This window comes from Equus quagga, chromosome 15, assembly GCF_021613505.1.
Source record: "Equus quagga isolate Etosha38 chromosome 15, UCLA_HA_Equagga_1.0, whole genome shotgun sequence".
Taxonomy (NCBI): Eukaryota; Metazoa; Chordata; class Mammalia; order Perissodactyla; family Equidae; genus Equus; species Equus quagga.
The window spans coordinates 36,481,696-36,502,845 of NC_060281.1; the positions used below are offsets into that span (position 1 = coordinate 36,481,696).

General features: G+C 42.1%; 6 non-coding genes across 6 annotated transcripts; 4 read left to right on the plus strand and 2 right to left on the minus strand.

Moving 5' to 3' along the window:
* Window positions 1–1,403: 1,403 nt before the first annotated feature.
* Window positions 1,404–1,475, minus strand: TRNAA-AGC (transfer RNA alanine (anticodon AGC)). The gene has a single exon. It is a non-coding gene; the product is annotated as a tRNA-Ala (tRNA).
* A 6,532-nt stretch (window positions 1,476–8,007) lies between these two features.
* Window positions 8,008–8,079, plus strand: TRNAA-AGC (transfer RNA alanine (anticodon AGC)). Its single transcript has one exon. It is a non-coding gene; the product is annotated as a tRNA-Ala (tRNA).
* A 4,506-nt stretch (window positions 8,080–12,585) lies between these two features.
* Window positions 12,586–12,658, plus strand: TRNAF-GAA (transfer RNA phenylalanine (anticodon GAA)). The gene has a single exon. It is a non-coding gene; the product is annotated as a tRNA-Phe (tRNA).
* Window positions 12,659–13,201: 543 nt separating this feature from the next.
* Window positions 13,202–13,305, plus strand: LOC124227489 (U6 spliceosomal RNA). Its single transcript, XR_006885498.1, has one exon. It is a non-coding gene; the product is annotated as a U6 spliceosomal RNA (small nuclear RNA).
* Window positions 13,306–20,390: 7,085 nt separating this feature from the next.
* Window positions 20,391–20,462, plus strand: TRNAA-AGC (transfer RNA alanine (anticodon AGC)). Its single transcript has one exon. It is a non-coding gene; the product is annotated as a tRNA-Ala (tRNA).
* Window positions 20,463–20,947: 485 nt separating this feature from the next.
* Window positions 20,948–21,019, minus strand: TRNAA-AGC (transfer RNA alanine (anticodon AGC)). Its single transcript has one exon. It is a non-coding gene; the product is annotated as a tRNA-Ala (tRNA).
* Between the last annotated feature and the right edge of the window lie 131 nt (window positions 21,020–21,150).

The window sequence follows — 21,150 nt, forward strand, 5'->3', positions numbered from 1 at the left end:
TGGAAAGTATTGCATTCTTTATGCCTATAAAAACTGACCGCTCTTATGGGCTGAATTGTGTCCCTCCAAAATGCATGTGTTGAAGTCCCAAACCCTAGTACCTCTGATGTGACTGTGTTTGAAGATAGGGCCTTTAAAGAGATAATTAAGGTAAAATAAGGTCATACAGGTGGGCCCTAGTTCAATTTAACTCGCGTCTCTATAAAAAGAGGAGATCAGGACGCAGCCAACATGCAGACCGAGGAAGGACCATGTGAGGACACAGCAAGAAGGTGGCCATCTGCAAGCCCAGGAGAGAGGCCTCAGAAGAAACCCAATCTGCTGACATCTTCATCTGGGACTCTAGCCTGTGAGAAAATAAATTTCTGGCGTTTAAGCCATTCCCTGTGTGGTGTTTTGTTGTGGCAGCCCTAGAAAACCAATATAGCCATCAGGCATGGTTTGCCTGTGGCTGGGAAGGCCAACAAGATCCCTCCACTCTCACCTCAGGGTCATATAAATTTTCCAGCTTTCTGTAATAATCCAGTCTGCAGGGACATTGATCACTTCTCCATTTTGCAGGATAACACACTGGTCCCTTATGTTGATAGTATCGTGCTCACTGGGCCTGCTTTTGAGTCCTTGGTCTAAAAGCAGCAGCTGCTTTAGACTCCTTTGAGATACATGCAAGCCATAGAGTGAGAAATACACCCCACAAAAGTTCAGGAGCCTGTCACCGTGGTAAAATTTTTGTGGAGCATGTTGAGATAGCCCTTCAAAGGTGAAGCACTAGTTGCTTCATTGGGTTCTTACCACTAGAAAAGAAGTGGAATGTCCAATGGGCCTCTTTGAATTTTGGAGGCAGCATAGAGTCATTTGGACCTAATACTCTGACTGACCTACCAAGTAGCCTGGAAAGTCACCAGTTTTCGTTTTTTTTTAAATGAGGTATAATTGACATCTAACATTATATTAGTTTCAGGTGTACGACGTAATCATTGTACATTTGTATATTGCAAAATGATCACCACAATAAGTCTAGTTAACATTCATCACCGTATATAATTACAAAGAGATGCCCTTTCAAGTCTAAGTGATTTTCCTGCTCTCAGAACTCTGATTTTTCCCACTACACAGTGTTTGTGGAGTTGAAGACTTTAGCCAACGTAGGTGTGATTGCTCAGACTAGCTAGAAAGTGGATGGATACTGAAAATGTCAACAACTAAGTCTGAGTAAAGATCACGAATTACCTCCTTCTACTCCAAAATCACTAAGAAGTTTGCCAAGAGAAGACTGTCAATACATAAGAGAGTTGGGAATGTCGTACACCTATGAAAACTGAGGCCGTAGGCAGGTAACCAGGATCTTTTAGCTCCAGGCACAAGAGGCACCCGCTCGGTGACGGCATAAGTAGCTCCCCAACTGGAGGTGCCGGGGATTGAACCCGGGGCCTCGTGCATGCTAAGCACGCGCTCTACCACTGAGCTACACCCCCTGCTATCATCATCTAATGTCAGAACGTCTTTAACGGCAGCCCTCTATCCGCCTGTGCGTTTTGAGGACCTGAAACTGGGAGCACAAGGATCCTTCATATACAGTTATTACGGAAATTCCCAGATTGAATTCCCATTCGCGGCTACATCCAGAGAAAGGCAACTGAATGCTAGACAGAAAGGCACTGTTCCTAGGATCTGTGCCTGTTTGTCAACCTACCCCGAAGTTGGAGCTCCTCAAAACTTGAATACAGGAAGGCAACGAAGAGCCCTCTCCTAGCTCTGTCTGCGCAAAGAGCCTGAATCAATGACACCCTAGGAATCATGAGGAGAGCTAGTCTCATATTTTAGTTTGTCGGTACAGATCCCCAGTAGAAGGAACCACGATGGCTGAAGAATTTGCTGTCACCGGGAGGGCTGGGGCAGGGAAAGTAAAGACGAGCCTAGAACATCTTTCTGTGCCAGAAGGTAAGAAAGTGCTCAAACAGTAAGAGTGTGCTCAAACGGACAGCGGATCTACGAGACAAATCTTGGAAACATCGAGCATTAAAATGAATAATGAGCAATAAAGGGATATAGTCTAATGGATAAAATAAGAATACTTGAGTTCATACTGATAAGAAAGAAAAAGAAAAAGATGAAGGAACGAAAGAAGAAGAAAAAGAAAGAAAGGAGAGAAAGTTTTCCTTCTGGCAGTATGCCAATTAATAAGAGTGGTAAGAATGATAGAGTCATCATTTTCCACTGTCATGCAGTGATTGACTCAGGTATAATTCATCAGTCAGTGCCAAAGCTATGGGGGAAAGTTTGATGGGTGACAAGATCTTTGTGTAGTCTCAAAGTGTGTCCTCAGTGTATTTCTTATGAAAATGATAACTTGGCCATGAAGAAACTCAGCAGACAATACCTTACCCCAAATCATCAAATTTATGTCACCACAATGGTGATACTGACACCATGCACCTCTTGATGAGATAAACTGTGAAGTAAACAGTATCACTCCTGTGGTGTTCTGGCTAAAAATGCATCATCATCTGAATGGAATCAGGAAGAAACATCAGTCAAACCAAAATTGAAAACCATCATACATATCAACTGTCACACACTCTTCAAAAATCGTCAATGTCATGAAAGATAAAGAAAGGTTGAGAAACTATCTCAAATTAAAAAGACTAAAGAGACAAGATAGTTACATAAAATGTGTCCTTCTGGAGTGGTCCCAGATCTGGGGAAAAAATGCAATCCCAGACATTATTTGAACAATTAGCAACGTTTGAGTATGGATGGTATATTGGATAGTAGTGTTGTATCAATATTAAATCCCCTATTTTGACAATTTTATTATGCTTACATAAGGGAGAGACTTTAAAAAATACACTGAAAAATGTTGGGGCAGAGGGATATGTTTGCCAACCATGCTCAAATCTTTCAGGAAAAAAAAAATAACCCATGTGTGTATGTAAAGAGAGAGAAGGAGAACTAGCAAATGTTGCAAGATGTTTACAATAGATAAACCTGGGTGTGTAAGATAGTTTTTGCAACTGGCTTTAAGTTTGAAATTATCTCCAAAAAAAGTTCAAAAAATTCTTCCTTTTAAAATTTCCTTCCTCTTGTACCAAAAGGCTGCCAGAATGACACAAAAGGTAATATATAGTGATTCAAACACGAGTACTGTGTGTGCCACCTCTGGGAGTTTAGACCTTGATGGGGAAATGAGAATTAATTTCTGATATCCGACTCCAAATGCAGAGTAGGGAAGATGAAGAATGCTTGGGATTGGCATAGAATTTTGAGGGGTGCTATCTCTTTGACTCTTCCTTTAGGTATGCAGGAAGCGAGAAGGTCCCCTAAGTGAAGCAACCTGAAAGTGTTTGTCCCACCTAAGACTTGGCTTGTCTTTTCTAAGCCTGTCATGGTTTGGAGAGTGCCTCACTGCTCTTTCCTTTGAAGGACAGACAAACTGAGCACATTGGAAGGCATGTGTGTAGTTGAGTTTTTGTTTTTGACAAAGTAGCCACTGGTCTCGGTGGCTTCGAAGAGAACAGCAGGTAGCCACATTTTCTTGACCCTATTGTAGCTATAGTGGGACCTGTTTCAATGAGAAATAGAATCTGCTGGCAGTTTTGAGCTTAGGTACTTAAGTTTTGGCTGGGAGTGTCTATTTGTTAGCACATTGGTCTTGTAAGGCAAAGGAAAGGATGAAAAACATAGGTTAGGCAGCAACCAAATATTTTTGAATTGAAGAGATTTTCATGATCAAAATGTCTTTAATCCTGGATAGTTAGTTAGAAAATTAAACTTTTGATTTGATGGTCCAGGATTTGAGTCGCTTTTCAGACCCTGGCAGTGTTTTTCGTTTCCCCTACTTAATTCTAACAGATCCTAGGAAAACCAAGCTTTCTTCTGGAGAAGTTGTCCACACATTTGCTCCTCTCACTTGCAGTTCTTGGCTAAACAGGAAAATGAAGAGCTGGAAACCAGAGTGACATATATTGACTAGCAACTTTCTATTCTGTTCTACTAGTCAATATAGGGGAGGTTCCTTACAATATTAAGAAAGAAACTACAAATTTAAAAGCAATGTAGCAAGTAATTAGGGAAGGAAAAGATATGACCAGTAAACTGGAAAATGCTGGTAGGATTTTTAGTTTACAATTCATTGATAAATTAGAAGTTTAAATAACTTGATCCTAGAACAGAGGATTGATTGAATTCCTAGGTATGAGTGAGGAGGTGGCCAGCATCAAAGGATCACCAACTTTTTCTCTGAGTGTGGGAAGAAAAGTTATGGTGACTGTCATAGAACTTGGGGACTTCCAAATTTAGGTTTGAATTGAGAGCCCAGTGGCTTAAACAGATTAGTCAGGCACTTGTTGAATTAAAGTTCTAAAATCTCATGTATTTTGGCCAGAGTGAGACTTTGTAAGTTCATTGTGAGTTCATTCATAGAAAAGTCTATGGCCATTTTGGGAACATCAATGTTGCCTAAAAGATTAGTGGGCTAGAAGACATAAGAAACCATAAAATTCTTGAAATAAGGTCATTATAGTTGTCTCTCTTGATTTCTGGTCACTGCTCCATTATTTGAACAGGCAGCAACTTCTTCCCCAGCATACACCAGGCACTGATCACTTGCTTCTCAGCCTTCTGGAATATTCTGGAGGAAAAGCTGAGGGAAGAAACTGTGGCTCATGTTTTCAGTAGGATGATGTTTCCTTTAATTGAAATTACCTGAAAATCCCATGTTCTTCACTGTAGAGGATGAACATTGCTTGCCCCCCAAAAACCAGAAGAATTGGGGATGGGTCTTTCCACTTTTTTGTTTCCTACCCTTAAATTTATTGGTTTCAAACTTTTCCCAAATCCAGGAATAAATGTGCTTGGACTGAATGATGATGCCTTTTTTGGGTGAGTGACAGATGATGAGGATCATTTATTGCCAGGTCTAGGAAAGTTTGAATTTTGAAGGCATTGAAACTAAGTGGGCTTCCCAAGGACAAGCTGAAATCCAGCTCACAGAACCCCAGGTTGAATTCTGACTGTGGTCAATATGAAACTGACTGTATAATGTAGCTGGAGGTAACAAGTGGATAATAGTAATAACAATGGATTACATTAAATGAGTATATCACTTCCCTGATAGACAGACTCCCTAAGAAATGAAGTAATTAACAAGTCACACAGGTCACAGTCAACATGTAGCAGGGTAAGTTTCAAAACCAGGCAGATTTCCTCTAGAGCAACTGCTCCAGATTTCTCCTTTAGAGACAGGAATCCTGAAGTCAAAAGTTGAGAAGAGTGACTTTCAGATTCATTTGTCTTTGAAAATGTGATTATCACTTACAGGGAAGAGGTGGTCCTACATGATTTCTTAATGTTATGCAATTCTCAATTCTCATCCATTTCTTCAGTCAATAATTCTAGATGTCCACTAGGAACTTTGGAGTCTCATCATCTGGTTCAAGGCCTAGAATTCAGTAAAGTCTTGTATAATGTTTGCTGAAGATTTGGAAAGAGGTTGGTAAAGGAAAGGCAGCATTGTGTCCCAGTCATCCTCAGGATTTGTGATATGGGTAGAATCTCAGGTTGGTTTTATTTTATTAAGACTCTTGAAAAGCAGAGACAAAAATGCAAACTTTCCAACTCATATTAGAGGTTAGTGGAGGGGGGCGAGCCCCCAGGTTGAGTGGTTAAGTTCAGGTGCTCTGCTTCTTCTGATCCTTGGCCTGGACATGGCACCGCTCATCAGGCCATGCTGAGACGGCGTCCCACATGCCACAACTAGAAGGACCCACAACTAAAATGCACAACTATGTACTGGGGAGCGTTGGGGAGATGAAGGAAAAATAAAAAGTTTTAAAGAAGTTAGTGGAGGTTTTGCATCATTTTCCTTTCATACTCCTTGCTGGTAACATTTGGAATCAAAGACATTTGGAACAAGATCTAAGAATGCAGCCATTGGGTAAAGAAACTGAATTTTCTTTCTAGAGACCAGAATATGAAGAGGCTGCCAGTGGCAGAGAAGAGGGAAGAGAGAAGTTGGCAGACAGAACTTCCTTTCCTCTTTCTAATTCAGTAGAAAAGATGTGTGCTCATGTTGATGTCTTTGAAGCCATAATAACTTTGAAAATCCCTAACAAGTCAATAAGTGAACAAGAAATATTGAGAAGAGCCTGGATAATGCAAAGTACAGTAATCATATTGACAAAAAAAAAAAAAAGCAGAAGAAGTGATTGTTCTTTTATTAAAATGTGAAGGTTCCAGGCCACTTGTAAAATATTCCCTTTTTTCTTTGCAGCTGATAATATCCATTTTTACATGAAAACATTTTGCTGCTTCTCTATAGGGCATCCTCCATTTGATAATAACTGAAGTTTGCAGAAAACATTATATTTATATATTTAAAAAGGAGAATGGGGTGCCGACCCAGCGGTTAAGTTCACATGTTCCACTTGGGAGGCCCGGGTTCTCCGTTGGAATCCTGGGTGCAGACATACACACCGCTTGTCAAGCCATGCTGTGGCAGGCATCCCACATGTAAAGTAGAGGGAGATGGGCACGGATGTTAGCTCAGGGCTAGTCTTCCTCAGAAAAAGAGGACAATTGGCAGCAGCTGTTAGCTCAGGGCTAGTCTGCCTCAAAAGAAGAAGAAGAAGAAGGAGGAAGAGGAGGAGGAGGAGGAGGAGGAGGAGGAGGGGGAGGGGGAGGAGGAGGAGGAGGAGGAGGAGAAGAAGAAGAAGAAGAAGAAGAAGAAGAAGAAGAGGAAGAAGGAGGAAATGAGATAAGTGAGGAAATATAAAACAATTGGATAGTAAGAAATATTTGAGTATATGTAGGATATCTAATTGACAATGCAAGCTTATTTTATTTTTTCATGTGTCATTCTTGGCAGCACTCTAGCTCATCAAAAGCCATTGTTTTATCGACCGATGTCCATCCACCCCACCACCTAGAGAGGGTTGGTACCAATTATCATCTCTCTTTGAATTTTGGACCAAATTTTTGATTGTAGTCACTGTGAGGATTAGGTAAAGGAAGTAAAACCAGTAGAAAAATAGTGAGAAAATACTCTGTTCCTATTCTTTTCTACTATGCCATTATGGTGATGTTTCTTTGATCATGTGAGATAAGGTTTTGTCTGCTGAGCTTCTTCACGGCCAAGTTATCACTCATAAGAAATAAGTCGAGGACACAGTTTGAGACTACACAAAGATCTTGTCCCCTATCAAACCTTCACCCATAGCTTTGGCACTGACTGATGAATTTTGCCTGAGTCAATCATTGCAGGACAGTGGAAAATGATGACTCTATCATTCTTTCCACACTTATTAATTGGCATACTGCCAGAAGGAAAACTTTCTCTCCTTTTTTTCTTTTTCTTCTTCTTTCGTTCCTTCATCTTTTTCTTTTTCTTTCTTATCAGTATGAACTCAAGTATTCTTATTTTATCCATTAGACTATATCCCTTTATTGCTCATTATTCATTTTAATGCTCGATGTTTCCAAGATTTGTCTCGTAGATCCGCTGTCCGTTTGAGCACACTCTTACTGTTTGAGCACTTTCTTACCTTCTGGCACAGAAAGATGTTCTAGGCTCGTCTTTACTTCCCCTGCCCCAGCCCTCTCGGTGACAGCAAATTCTTCAGCCATCGTGGTTCCTTCTACTGGGGATCTGTACCGACAAACTAAAATATGAAACTAGCTCTCCTCATGGTTCCTAGGGTGTCATTGATTCAGGCTCTTTGCGCAGACAGAGCTAGGAGAGGGCTCTTCGTTGCCTTCCTGTATTCAAGTTTTGAGGAGCTCCAACTTCGGGGTAGATTGACAAGCAGGCACAGATCCTAGGAACAGTGCCTTTCTGTCTAGCATTCAGTTGCCTTTCTCTGCATGTAGCCGCGAATGAGAATTCAATCTGGGAATTTCCGTAATAACTGTATACGAAGCATCCCTGTGCTCCCAGTTTCAGGTCCTCAAAACGCACAGGTGGATAGAGGGCTGCCATTAAAGATGTTCTGACATTAGGTGATGACAGCAGGGGGTGTAGCTCAGTGGTAGAGCGCGTGCTTAGCATGCACGAGGCCCCGGGTTCAATCCCCGGCACCTCCAGTTGGGAGGCTCTTTATGCCTTGGCAGAGCACTCTGCAGATGCGTCTTGAGCCCGCAGCTAAAGGTAACCAGACCTGCCTACGGCCTCGGTTTTCATAGGTGTTGATGTTACCGACTCTCTTATATATTGAGAGTCTTCTCTTAGCAAACTTCTTAGTGATTTTGGAAGGTAGTTCGTGATCTTCACTCAGACTTGTTGAAATTTGCAGTATCCATTCACTTTCTAGCTACTCTGAGCAATCACTCCTATGTTGGCTAAAGTCTTCAACTCCACAAACACTGTGTAGTGGGAAAAATTCGAGTTCTGAGAGCAGGAAAATCACTTACACTTGAAAGGGCATCTCTTTGTAATTACATATGGTGATGAATGTTACCTAGACTTATTGTGGCGATCATTTTGCAATATATAAATATCCAATAATTATATTGTACACCTGAAACTAATATAATGTTATATGTCAATTATACCTCATTTTAACAAAAACCCAAAAACTGGTGACTTTCCAGGCTACTTGGTAGGTCAGTCAGAGTATTAGGTCCAAATGACTCTATGCTGCCTCCAAAATTCAGAGGCCCATTGGACATTCCACTTCTTTTCTGGCGGTAGGAGCCCGATGAAGCAACTAGTGCTTCGCCTTTGAAGGGCTATCTCAACATGCTCCACAAAAATTTTACCACGGTGACAGGCTCCTGAACTTTTGTGGGGTGTATTTCTCACTCTATGGCTTGCATGTATCTCAAAGGAGACTAAAGCAGCTGCTGCTTTTAGACCAAGGACTCAAAAGCAGGCCCAGTGAGCACGATACTATCAACATAAGGGACCAGTGTGTTATCCTGCAAAATGGAGAAGTGATCAATGTCCCTGCAGACTGGATTATTACAGAAAGCTGGAAAATTTATATGACCCTGAGGTGAGAGTGGAGGGATCTTGCTGGCCTTCCCAGCCACAGGCAAACCATGCCTGATGACTGTGTTAGTTTTGCAGGGCTGCCACTAAAACACCATACATGGAATGGCTTAAACGCCAGGAATTTATTTTCTCACAGGCTAGAGTCCCAGATGAAGATGTCAGCAGATTGGGTTTCTTCTGAGGCCTCTCTCCTGGGCTTGCAGATGGCCACCTTCTTGCTGTGTCCTCACATGGTCCTTCCTCGGTCTGCATGTTGGCTGTGTCCTAATCTCCTCTTTCTATAAGGAAGTGAGTTAAATTGAACTAGGGCCCACCTGTATGACCTTATTTTACCTTAACTATCTCCTTAAGGGCCCTGTTTTCAAACACAGTCACATCAGAGGTACTAGGGTTTGGGACTTCAACACATGCATTTTGGAGGGACATGATTCAGCCCCTAACAATGGTCAGTTTTTATAGGCATAAAAAATGAAATACTTTCCACACCAATAGCTGCACAGCAAGTATGAGCGGCTATGATGATTTGCTTCAGTAAAGAAATCACGGCAGGAACAGCAGGTGTAATTGGAGTCTTGATTAAATTTACCATGGTGCACTGATGTTTTTCTTGATAATTCTGTCTTCTGCACAGGCCAAATAGGCAAGCTGAATAGAGATGTGGTAAGAATCACCACCCTCTACATTTTCAAGTCCTTGCTGACAGTACTTATCTTTAGAATTCCTCCAGGAAGGCAGTTTCCATTGTGTTTACCATTTGGGCAGGTAGAGAGAAGTCCGATGGCTTCCAACTGGCCTTTCCTACCTTAATTCCTCACATCTCAGGAATCCAATCCAGATCTCCTTGAATGAAGAGAGACTGGGTCCACTTGAGAAAGGACCTTGGAACACAGCTAGAAATGTATATCGTAAATATGCTTTTTCTAGTTTTCCCCAAAGAAAGTCCCTTTACCAAGGCAACTGTGTTTTGGAGGAAGAGACATAATCGGATGACTTGGACACTGTTGAACATGCCTCTGAACTGACATGAACGTGAAATGCTATTGTGGTCCATCAGTCATAGCAGTGGCTTATGGAGGTCATGTGATCATCTGGAGTCAGGTTTATCTTACTGCAGGCCTATTTGGATCCCTGAATCCACTCCATAGTTATTTCCAAGATCCAAGATGCCTGCTTGAAATAGACACACACAGCCACTCCGGTATCCCATCCTCACAACTGAATTCAGAGAATAATGTCTACTGTAGCCTCTGCCACCGCCATTCTTGGCTTGTAGAGAATGGCCACTGCAGAGACTTTGCAGAAAGGATGCTGCTGCTCTCCTCACCAACACATTTCTCCAAGACTGGCTGAGGATAGTCCTCTAGTGCAGGAGTTGGTAAACTATTTCAGTAAATGTCCAAGTAGTAAATATTTTAGACTTTGCAGGTCAAATGGCAAAATCAAGGATATTATATGGGTATTTACATATCAAGAGAGAAAAATTTCCGCTTTTTAAATGAAGTTTAAAACATAATAACAATAACTGAGTACAATTATTATGACTAATAAAAGGAAAAGAATGGAATTATCTTTCAAGATAACAGTTTGCCTAATTAGAGTTCAAAGTTCATGTTTCCTACCATCAAAATTGATTGCTAATGCTCTGTAATGATCTGTAATGGGGTTTTAACATTTCGTCTTTGAAAATATCTTCTCACAGATATAGGAAGGGCCAAGTGCTGATATTAATCTACGAGTGTCTGATTTTTAGCATATTTTTGCATGAAAGCCATTTGTAGAGTTCTACTATTCTTTTGATATTTGCCTTTTAGCATGTCATTACATTGTAGATCAATCACCTCCGATGGAAGCTTAGGTTTAAGCTCCTCAATGGCACAGTTAAATGGATTTTGAAATACGGAAATCTTTTTTGCACTTGCATTAAGATCCAAAAAACAATTAAGATCCAAAATTCCTCACTGCTATGAGCTCAGAAAAACGCATCTGCTGAAAATTTGCGTGGCAGTGGAGATCTTGCATCTTTTCGACAGCTGGGAAGCGTAGGGAACAGCTTGATGCTACTTGTGACTCTACCAACATTAACTGTCATCGAAATGACCTTACTGTAGTGTACGTTTCATATATATGCATACATATTATATGTTTTCTATATAAGCATCATTTTGCCTTGTAATTTGGGTTAAACTCATTAAAAGGCTTTATGCAATCTGAAACAGAAGCTAATTTCCAAAGCCATTCAGTGTTTACTAGTAGTACTTGAGGTGAGGGCATTTCTTCCCGTTCAAAATAATTTTCCTCTCAGCCCTGAGCTCAAAAACCACAACTTGTCACTGCTAAGTCATCAAACCCTACGTGGGTGGACAAGCCAGGACCTTCAGCTACTATTTGTGATAAAATGTGCAAAAGTGACAATGCTTGGGACTACCAGAGCGAACTAAATTCATTATTGACATTTCTTGTTTAATATGATACATTCAAATATTTCCCACAAAGTGCCTGCCGATGAGTGATACAATAAATAACTGTAGCTTATACTTTTCACAAGTTTTGAAACGTATTCAACTAAGCATTTTTCTGCTCCTTTGGTAATTTCACCACCCCCGGTTATAACACATCTTAGCAGATTTCACTTCAGGGTGTAATGAATGGTTGTTTTTTCAACTTCTCAGAAAGTATTCTCACCAGTAGTTTTTCCACGTAGACTACTCATGTAGGTTATTTCTTCAGTCACTCCCAACTGGCATTGACTCCTCTAACAAACAACTGAATAATGTTGGTAACATCTGTGGACTCATCAAGAGTCAAGGAAAACCAGGCCATATCACCTGCCTTATTTTTTAAATTAACTGTTGATGGTTGTTCCAATGTCCTCAACTGTCTCATCAACTATTCTCACCAAAAGACAGTCTTCAACAAGTTTCTTTTCTCTACACATATTTGTTAGGATACTACAAGTGAACACTATTTAATTACCTCACCAGTAAACGGTTTCCTTGCGTGGCTAACAAAGGAACCAATCACAAACGTACCTGGTTCCATCCTCATTTTCATTTTTCAAAAATTCTTGTGAAGAAACTGCTGGTACGATATGCCATTTTAAATTTCCTAATTGTTGTGACCGTTGCTTCCCTGTAAGTTGGGAATGTGGTGATGAATGCTTAGTCTGGTAATGTTCAAGTACATTGTGCTCTTTAGCAAATTTACAGCCAGATTGGATTCCAGTTCTCAGCGTTTTTGGAGACTAAGAGAGACGAGAGAACGAGAAGAGGAGAAAAATGAGGGACCCCAGGGAATATTTCCTTAGTTGTCTTTGTCTTTGGAGCTGTGTAGGGATCCAGTGACAGGATGCGGAAGAGCAGAAAGGCTTTCCATTGAATCCCTCACTGTCAGCTCTCTTCGAAATCTCCCTCCACCTATCCATGACCCGCTGCCAGGAATTGGATCCAACTGGCATGGGTGGAAGACAATAGGCTTCGTGGATTTCTGGATAGGCAACACTGTTGGCCAGCTATGCTTAAAGAACGTCCGACCTAAAAGCGAAAGTTGAAACCAATCAAGTACTGAAAAAGAAACGGAAGAAACTGTTGTCGTAGCCAGCCGAAGTAGCTCAGTTGGGAGAGCGTTAGACTGAAGATCTAAAGGTCCCTGGTTCAATCCCGGGTTTCGGCACATAGAGGACTCAGTTTTAGTCAACGTCAAAAGTGATTTGCTTCCCTGTGAGTCAGGAAATGTTGTGAGTGGTTTTCGCTCTGATGACGTTCTCATACGCTCTATGTCCTTCTCAAGCTAAAGTGTAATTGCGCAACAAGCGCAACGCTGTGCCGTGATTCCATGATAAAGGAGTTGACCATCAAAGCGCACTTTTCTCTTATTGTTTTCACAGGATCTGTAAGCAGTGGCAATAAAAAGATAAGAATAAGATTGGGTCCAGAGATGCACATGGCACTGAAAAAGTTGTGGGCCCATTACTGAGTCGCTGCGAGTTGTGGCCCGCACAGCAGCGGTGGGAAGGGAAAGGAGCGCGCAGTTCGTCTCTGTCGCACCTACGCTCCGTTGCAGCCCGAAAGCATCCACACACAATACACAAAGTAAGCGGCTGTGTTCGAACAAAACTTTGCCCATGGACAGTGAAATTTGAATTTTATGTAAAATTCGTGTGTCACGTAACACTATTCTTCGTTTTATTTTCTCAACCGTTTAAAATTAAAAATGCTGCTCGTTTCGCAGCACATATACTAAAATCGGAAAGATACAGAGATTAGCAGGGTCCCTGCTGCAAGGATGACACGCAAATTCATGACACGTTGCTTTTCTTTTTCTTTTTTTAATGTAAAAAAAAACCATTCTTAGTTCGAAGACAATAATTTACCAACCAGTAGGGTGGAGGATCCCATTGCAAAAACTCAGAATTTTAAGACCAGGTGAGATCTCCGTAGCCTGTTACGGCTCAGAAATAACCGGAGAATACATGCGAACAAACGGAACAGGAACCCCTGGGGATTCGAACTTGTGTTTCCCCGGAATAAAATTTGAAAGTCTGCGGAGTGAGCTACCGGAGTCCATAGGTCCAGCTGCTGTGCATATATTCAACTAATTCGTTTCTTAGATCTCGTCCTAGTTTGTAAATCTCTTTGGCATACTCTTCCTTGCAGAGAAAATTCCATTTGAAAGAGACGCCATAATCGCTGGCTCTCTCCTCTTTCTGTCTCCCACTCCTCGAGGCGTCCAGAACCAGAGCTGAAGCGTCCCCTAGAAGACGTCGCCGCAGGGTTTGCAGACCATATTGCTGGACTCGAGGTGTTTTCATTTCCTGGTAAGTATTGTACGTTCACCCCTTTCTCTCTTTTTTATTTCGCCGCGCGGAGTCAAACTCTCGAGGAGGCGCCCCATGCGTCTTCGTGTCTGTTTACATTGTTTTCCATTTATCTTGCAGCCTTTGTAGACAGAGGGGGAGAAAAATGAGGAGAGAGATTTAAAGACACGAGAGTACGTTCCATAACGGGCCTCTCTCGGTTGGAGGATGGAACTGCCACTCAGGCAGTCCCTTGGCAAGCCGACCTGGGAGCCGGCCACCGTGGGAAGACCGTGAGGAAGAGTGTCTTTTCGGCTCGCCTGCGGTGCCAGAGTCACAGGACCGGATTCAGAGTAGGGGCTTCAGAAACAAAGGAACTGAACACACTACCCTCCGTTCTGCCAACTATTACGTCCTCGAAGACTCCTGGAAAAGGAAGGTTATCAGTCCCGAACCTTTCCTCAGTAGCTGAGTGTCCTGGTGAACGTGGCTGAGCTGTGGAGAGAACACTGAGCAGGGAAGAAGGCCCAGGTGTGATCTTCGTTCCTCCACCCTTGCACTCTTCCAGCCACAGCTCCCCGACCATGTCCGGCCTCTCCTCTCTCGTTCTTTTTTGTTTTTCTTACTTTTGTTTTCGCATTTCTTTATTCGTCTTTTCCTGCTCACACTCGAGAGACACGAGTTATCCAGTTTGCGGCTTTTAGTACTCAAGCGATTGTACTCGTGCAGCTTTGGAGTCGACGGCCTGACGTGATTATGTGAGAACAAGGAAGCCTGGGTCGCGTGGGACAACGCGGACACGCACTCTTCGCCCAGGGCAGCAAGCACGCCAGCTCCACGTGAACGTGCCGGTCAACGGTTCATTCGCAAAATCACGGACCAGCGCGGGGGGGAAAGAACGAAAGGGAAACAATAAGAGGACCACGGAGCATTTCCTACTCTATTTTCTCAGCCAAGTCCTTCTCAAGAAAGAGGCTGCAGGCTGAGGAGCAAAACGCTTGCCACTCGTTTTCTTCCTCCCCTTTCTACTTTCCAGGCTCCACTGATGCAATTCAGCTCGGTCACCAGACGCTGATCTCAGTGGGTCTCAGTTCTTCTGCGCGGATGGACGCTGCACACGAACGCCACTTTCCACAAGAAGGCTGGGAGATCCAAACCCCAACGTGAAAATAATTACTTGGATGAGTGAATGTAGACTTTTCTAGTGCGACTGGAATGGCTAGATTGAGAAAGAATTTAGACGAAGAGCGCCGGATCTGTTCCCTGGCTTTGGCGGTCGTCAGGTTTAGTCAAAAACGATTCTTTAGCAATTCACATACAGAAGCTTCCTGACCACAGACATGCTCTTGCATCCATGTTTGAAGTGAACCGTCTAGAGGGCTGAAATGGGGAGAATCGGAATGCCATGCTGTCAAATCTTTTAGTCACCGTATTTAAATAAATTGAAGAAATGCTCTGTGGTACACATCAGAAAACCACACGGAATCATTGGAGGAACCAGCGGTGAAAGGGTTTGGAAATAAATGGCCATTATCAGCTGCCAGATGAAAGTGAACCCTTGTCAGAGGTTTCAGGTATTTACTTTTATTCTTTCTAATTTCTGTGCCAATCTTACCAGGCGAGTCGTTGCATTCTCGGAGGGAAAGGAATTTGATGGTCTTGTTCCAACTGCTAACCTTACTCCACCGCCCGGTGCCTGTCCTTGAAATGTCCCCTTCTTCACACTGAAATATTTGTTTTTTAAGAGTAGGTGTAGTTCTGAAGTTCTGTTTTATACTATTTGGAACAAAACACAAGATGGAAGGGTGGAGCCAGAACTGAGAACCGTCTGGGAACGTGCGCTGGAGCCTGCGTGTCAGCTGGAACTTTGGATTCAGCGCAGGCGGGCTCCACTCGAGGCTGCCCTGTGGCTTTGACTCGCTCATTCACGCCAGGGCACTGAATTGTGGGAAAGTAGCTTTTCCATCACAAAATGGTAAGACGACAAGCCGGCTAGTGTCTGGCTTTTTTCTTGCTAATTCTTTGGCCAGACTGAGAAGATGCCAACAGAGGGAATGGCAACACCCTACTGACAATTCTGGAATCTGGTATCTGAGTGAGAGACACCAGATAAAAAGAGTTTTATGAGGCCATTGTCAGGCTTTGAAGACTGGTGTTACTTTCCAAAGAAGTCAGCATAACCTTTTGGAATCAGACATATTTATTTGGTTATCTTTTTTTTTTCATGTGCAAATAATCATCATTTGTCTCCTGCCCAAGATTTTATAATTCTCTCTCTTTTTTTTTTTTTTTTTTTTTTTTTGCCTCTCTCATTCCTGTTGTTTGTAACTCAAGCCTGGTTTTCAAAAGAGTGACTTGCTGCTGTAAATCAAAGCAACGATACCACCTGCTTCAAATCTGTTCTTCTACTTCGTCCTTTTACCGTTTTCCTTGAGTCTGAGTGCTTGGGTTTTTATTCCATCTGTGTTTTTTACATAAGAAAACCTATATTTTACATTCTGTGTTTTCAACTAAATTTTAACTTAAAGAGGAATAAAACCACGAAAATATGTTCATGTCTAAATGTGGAATCCTTTCAATTTTTTTTATTTTCTGGCTAACTTATCTTTTTTCCCACTTATATAAAATTTAAAAGCATTTTTCTTTCTTTTAACCGAGTGGATTTTGTAGAATTATTCCAAAACATCTTCCTCCTCACTCATCATTTTACACCGGATTATCCAATGTTTAAGTCAGTTATAAAATTGAAAAATTCATCAATGGAATAGAATAAGATGTGGGAACAAAAATAGACTCATCAGCATGCATTCTAACTCATGGAAACAGAAGTGTGAGTGTGTGGGGAGTCACTACTAGAAGGTAGCCTAATAGCCTTAGGCACCTCAGCTGTATAGCTGACAGACCTAGTGGATGGATTGATTAATAAATGGGCTGGTTAAGTGCAGTTGAATAAAGAGCTGCTAAAATGTAGTCTGTAGTTTGAAGATCTAAACTGAATTATATATTTTACCAAAGCTCTATCCTCATTTATTGAGTCTATATGATTCTTCACTTTTAACCCATTGGTGAGCTGTAAAAATCCATTAACCTATTAATAATCCATTTTTCTGTTCCTGTAATACAGTCTGTATTTCAAAGGTAAAATTGAACTTAGTAATAACTTTTGAATCTATATACATGTGTAAGTTTTTCTTTCTTTTTAAATGCAGTCCTTGCAAGTCTTCAATCAAGGTTATGCAAGCTTTCTAGCATTGAACTGGATTGTTTTTTGCCTTTGTGTCTGCTTTGCAAAATTTCAAACATCAGCATGAAGCGAGAAGAACACAGATTCACATTCCCAGTCCTGTGGTCGCGTCAGGACCCCCACTGACTCTGTCTCACCAACCACTTGCCAAACCTTTCCAAAAACATTTGTTGGACCACCGCTGAGTTTCAGGCACCGGACTAGATGATAAGCCTCCAAAACCCCTAAAGGACTCCAGAATTGTTGACTGAAAGCTTGGTAAAAGATACCTAAATTCTCTGACAATGAATAATTTCTCCCTGTTAGGTAATTATGACAACTTCAAAGAAGGGAAAAGCATTTCAAAGGATAATTTCCTCATGTGGAGTGTCATTGCCCTGCGGATCTTTTCCCCATGAAAATGTGAAGTATTCACTGAGAAGTCTAACTGCCTGACTTCCAATCTTGGCTCTTCTACATATCAGATGTGAGCCGTGGGGCCAGTTACTTGACCTTTTTGGGGATCCAGTATTTAACGACAAGTACTCAAATTGTGACTTCACTCAAATTCCCTTATTGCTATTGTTATTATATATCCATTTTCCCCAAGCACTTTAAGCAAGCAGTAACGGATTGGCCAAAGAATACTTACAGCAACACCCTAAGAAGCAGGAAATATTGGGATACTGTTAATCAAATACACCCTGTGAAGGAAAGTCACCTTGAATATAAGACCACACATTGAAGCGAAATCATTCCTGCATGCAGTTGCCAATGCATCTCTATATCACAATGTTGTTAAAGAATAATTTTCCCAAAATGATAAAATCATGACTGTCATACAAACATAAAATGAATATGTGCCAAAGATTTTATTTAACTGATTAGTCAATGAGTTAACCATTAACGAGTGGTTATTTATTTATTTTTTAAAGATTTTATTTTTCCTTTTTCTCCCCAAAGCCCCCTGGTACGTAGTTGTGTATTTTTAGCTGTGGGTCCTTCTCGTTGTGCCATGTGGGATGCCACCTCAGCATGGCTTGATGAGCAGTGCCATGTCTGAACCCAGGATTCCAACCAGCAATACCCTGGACCACTGAAGCAGAGTGCGGGAACTTAACCACTTGGCCAAGAGGCCGGCCCCTAATGAGTGATTATTAACATAATAATTAACTCATTTACTTAATGAGTAAGATGTTACAACTAGCTAAAAAGAACTCAAAGTACCACGCATTTGCAGTCAGATAAGGAATGCTGCAATGAATTTACAAAAAGATGCAAACAAAAAACAATTGTACATTTTTCTTAATGTATTTTAAATTTCTGATCTTAAAAATAATTATTATATTTATGAAGTAGTGTGTATGAAAACATACCATCCAGAATATAAATTAAAATAGATTTTGTATTTTTCCTAAATGTGGAGAAAATACTTTAACAGGGTACAGGGTGCCAAAGAGGTTTGGGGGTAAGAAAAGGCTATTTTTTAGTGGGAAAGAGGGGCCTGGGTTATGAGAGGAGGTGTAAGGTTGGATTTATTTTTATGTGTTTATTTGTTTATTACAAATAACTCACCACTTCCAAGAGCCAGCAGCACATAAACTGAGAGATGGTTGTACCTTCTTTACTTCACAGTTTTAGAGGGTTCTCGTTTCTCCTACCTCACCAACATTTGGGTGAATTTGGGAAGTCACACAAAATCACCTAAATTGTTTTGTGGGTTAACGTGTAAACACTAAAAGTCAACTGCCAGCCAAATTTCCCAGGAGTTTTCACCTTCACGTGACAAGCACATGTTCTTGTTCAATCTGTTCAAGTCAAAAGTTTTCTTTTATTGTCCGTCTTACTTTTCTATCTGATTTTTCCCTCATAATACAAGGCCAATGCGCTAAAAATCAGTTGCTGTCTCAGATGCGTAGGCCCAAAGGCCCCTGTGGATTCTGGTTCTGCGTTCGGCATTGCTCCCACTACAGTCACGCGGTGGTCTGGGCGTGGCTTTTCTGCTGCTCTTTATAAAGCTATGGATCCCAGCCCTGCGCACCGCAAACAAAAGTTCAACCACACGAGCGCCCTACAAGGTGCTCAACTTGTTCATTCAGCGAGGAAAAGAGCAACTGGTAGCTCTCAAACTACGATAATCTGGAAGAAAACAAATGCATTCTAGCGGGACGTACGTTTTCACCTACTTCGCTTAGAATAACGGTGCCTTCTCTTGTGGTGACCTGGTGAAAATGCAGGAGAGATAAGGACCTTGGATACATCCGACGTCCTCCCCTAGCCGAATACTATCGGCGATTGAAGTCCCATTCCCAGCTCCTCTTCTTGTCTCCTGCTCCTGCTCCTGCTCCTCCTCGGCGGCTTCTTCTCTCCCCTCACCAGTCTTCTCCTCCCCATTCTCCCGCCATGATACTCTCTGCTCTCTATCTCCTCTCTCCTCTCCACTCCTTCTCAGCTCTCTTTAGTTCTCAGACGTCAGTCTAGTAGTAACTCAATCTTGCTGAAATTCAGAGTCATATGGGGGAGTTTTAAAATTATGTACATTCCTGAGGTCTCCCTCCTCCACCCATGGCAGGATTTCCTCCAAAACACGTGTCTGGGTCGACTGTGGCACGCAGTTTGAATAAAGGCAGGAAACGTTTACTTTTTGTATCCCAGGAACAGACAGGGTTTGAGGACCTGTCCAGGCATAGGGAAGTCATATAAAGAACTAATTCGTTTCTTTTGCTTCTTTCCTGTTCGCCTGATTGTGGAAAGCATTCTGTCTGAAAGAGGCTATATAGACGAGAGCGTCTTTCCTGATCTTCTTTCCTGTCTTCTGTCCTTAGGGGTCTCAGAACTAGAGATGCAAGCGTCCTGGACAGAACGCCGCTTCCACATTTCCAGACACACATGCCGGGCGCAGAGGTTTAAGAAAGTGGTGACTGACACACTCTTTGCTCTTCATTTCATGCCAATATTGTGAATTAGTTACACTTCAGTCTGATCTCCCCACCTGGACCTAAATTACCTGAGCAGCTGTCATGGTACTGGTCTTTGTACCCCCCTGCACTGCCTTTTATATTTTTCTGAGAGTGCTGTAGACAGAAATGAAAGAAGTTGAAGACTCAAGAGAATATTCTATCCTGAGACTCTCCTTGATGGTAGACGGGAACCGCCACTCTGGAAGTCGTCTAGGACCAGTCCCTGGTGAGCCCGACAGTTACGAAAGATTCTAGTTGTATTAAGGGACCTTGCAGTTCAGAATGCAGTGTCTCTCTTCTCTTGAGGGTTTCAGAAACAGCAGAGTTGAATAGAGTAGATGCTGACCTTGCAGCTTAAATCTGGGAACACCGGCGGATAATAGCGCCAACCAGTTGTGTAGACTACATTTCCGGCATCCTCCTGTAGGGGGTGTAGCTCAGTGGTAGAGCGCGTGCTTAGCATGCACGAGGCCCTGGGTTCAATCCCCAGCACCTCCATGTGTCGTCGTAACTGAATTTGATTCCTCCCACCCTGGGTACCTCAGCGCATAGGAGTAATTAATCTGAATGCTAGGCCGTAAGCATGTCACTAACGCATGAATGTTCCGTGTTTTATTCGTCGTATGTCATTTGTTATTTTGGTGTTGAAGCAGTCAAGTTGGAGGCAATTCCCTAGGAATTGAAAGGAATTAGTATTAAATTATTAGTTGTGGAAGGGAAACTAGACCAACCGAAAGAAGAATAAGAAGCCCTGGGATAATTTCCTTTAGATTTCTTCTCTTTCCGCGTCTCTCTCAGCTGGTATTCCCCTGTCAATAGACAGACTGAGAAGTACAAAACTTTCACTTTTTCTTTTTCCTATGCTTCCCTATCCTTCCACACCCATCCACATACGCCCGGCATGAAAAAGCCACCACCAGAGGAGGAGAAACTATTCACTTCTGCTGATAACATACTTATGGTGAGCTACCAAGCGAGACATATGGAGGTGCTGGGGATTGAACCCAGGGCCTCGTGCATGCTAAGCACGCGCTCTACCACTGAGCTACACCCCCTACAGGAGGATGCCGGAAATGTAGTCTACATAACTGGTTGGCGCTATTATCCGCCGGTGTTCCCAGATTTAAGCTGCAAGGTCAGCATCTACTCTATTCAACTCTGCTGTTTCTGAAACCCTCAAGAGAAG